Genomic DNA, 2,616 nt, shown 5'->3' with positions numbered 1-2,616 from the left:
TGAAAAGGAAAATATAACCATATGCTTCACATTTCAACGTTGTTTTTTCATGAAGTTACGTTTGATGAAATATAGACATTTTTTTTTTTTTTTCCTAACAGGCTCTACTGTTATCACTTGTAGTCGCTGTTTTTGCGGCACCTCAAGGATACAACGTCGGTACTCCTTCTGGTGCAGGTCTTACATCCGGTCCCGGATCTACTGATGGTGGTGCAGGAGAGGCCGAGGGAGACCTCGTCAATGGAGGAGGTGAAGCAACTGGATGCCAAGAGGGAGAAGTCCTTCACGTTGATGGGACATGTGTAACTCCTCAAGTCTCAAGAAAGGTCTATGTATTTAATGTCCCCGAACAAGAGAGACCCATTGGTCCAGCACCTAGTATTCCTCCTCCAGCAGTGGACCACAACATCTTGTTTGTGCGCCTTCCCGAGGAAGCACCTGCACCCGACCCCATCGTACTTCCTCCACCAAGGCAAAACAACATCGTCTATGTACTCAACAAGCAAGAAGAACAAGCTCAACGAGTGATTGAAGTACCAGCTCAGCCACAAGCTGATCCCGAAATTTATTTCGTCAACTATCAAGATGGTGAGAATCCTACCCTTCCCTTAGGAGTAGACCTTGAAACTGCTCTCAGCGCCGCTGCCACAGCCGGTGGTCAGGTTCTAGGAGGCATCGAAGGAGCTGGTGGAGAAACTGGAGTTGGTGGAGCAGCCGGATTTGGTGGTGGATTAGGAGGTGCAGGTGCAATTATTGGAGGACATGGAGGTAATGGTGTTGGTGGTGTTGATGGAGCCGGTGTTAGTGGAGTGGTTAATGGAGGAGCGGGAGGATTCCAGACCGGCTCGGGGGATAGACCAGCTGGCCTTTACACCACTCCCTAGGGAAAACGTTTGAGTTCTTTTTTCGACAACTTTATGAATTACTGTTATTTTTTTTATCTCCCCGAAATATATGGGAACATAAACGAGCAAACTGTTTCATTGTTTAAATGAAGGTCCTGTAGGTAGGCATAACACAAGGATACTTACGCATTTGTAAATCTATGTATGTGCATACATAAATACATTTATGCATAATCGGACATGTTTATCTTACATATCCACTGTATACGCTAACATCCATGCCAAACGGATGAAGGGGTAATCAATATTCAGACACGCTTACGATAAAGGCACCATAATTACCAACATTCAATCGTAAAGAAATGGATATGAAGTTCCTAAATATCTGGCAATTTCTTGTCTTTATAGGACAATGTGGCCATTATCGCCAGGCTTTGGCTGTCTTATTACCAATGACAATGTAGCAAGAATTGTTCTCGCTTTCTGCTTGCCGAAACTTTACATCCCCCCTTCCTCCGGCTTTCTTTGTCGGTGCTACAAGATACAATGTTAGATCTATATATGGTCATTGGTGTTGTGAAATGATCGAGTATCTGATAGAGTTTCTATTATCGATTTGCCTTAAATGCATTTTATGAAAAATCTTAATGATTTAGGTTATATATAATGAGTTTTTATGTGGTTCGAGGTCCGAGATGAAGGTTTTCACAGACAGCCCTAATAGATGGCAGTTCGCGTGTCAGAATTGGAGTCCTGTCCCTCACCTGGTAGGGAGGAAGCTCTTGATTATTTCTCTCTTTTCCCTTTATCATTTGCTTTAGTTATTTTTTCATATTTCCCTAGCTTCGTATTACCCCGATTATTGGCTAGCTTATTTCGCACTGTCGGTATGCTTCCATTTCATCCACCCTTTCTTTCTCTCATGTGTTGACTAGTTACATCATCAGATTCCTTTGAAAATTAATCTTTCATGTTCCTGCATATTTCGTTATCAGTTTCCTAACAGGATGTAATAATACTTTAATTTCACCGATAATTCTTCCTAAAACCTCAACTTCTTTTATCTTTGATACTTTCTCTTAAGTATTCATTTTTACATCTATTTTCTTACCTGTTTCAGTTTTATTGAAATTCATTATGTTAGTAATATAAACCTATATTAACGGAGAATAACGTAGGATCATAATCATCTGTTAGTATAACATGAAAATGGTTATATTTATTACATGCTCACATATCTAGGGTAGCTAGACCTTTTTGTATCTGGGAAGCACCTAATAAAGGTTGGGTAACACTGTCTTGAGGTGAGGTAATGTCACGGGGAGCACGGCTTAACTGTTACTGTTTACAATTAAATTTAAGAAAAAAAGATAAGTGTGTGTGTATATATATAAATATATATATATATATATATATATATATATATATATATATATATAACTAACAGGACAGCGGTGCTCAATCTGAAGACAATGAAACCCGTACGTGTAATGATGCCATTTTCAAAAGTAATTTGAAGTAATTTGGTAAAGGATTGTAATACGTAGATCAATAAATGAATACATGAAAATAACCACAGTATTTTTTAAAATCAGAGTGTGGAGAATATAGGTAAATGAAGAATAATATTAAATTGAATAATGTGTATATATATATATATATATATATATATATATATATATATATATATCATACTCAGCAATCCCCGTGTTACAGCCACTGGAATTTTAGAGAGTGTTGATTGATTATTTAAAAGTGCCTGTCGCGCTAA

The sequence above is a fragment of the Penaeus chinensis genome, chromosome 24, assembly GCF_019202785.1.
Source record: "Penaeus chinensis breed Huanghai No. 1 chromosome 24, ASM1920278v2, whole genome shotgun sequence".
NCBI classification, from domain to species: Eukaryota; Metazoa; Arthropoda; class Malacostraca; order Decapoda; family Penaeidae; genus Penaeus; species Penaeus chinensis.
This window is presented reverse-complemented; position numbering follows the sequence as displayed.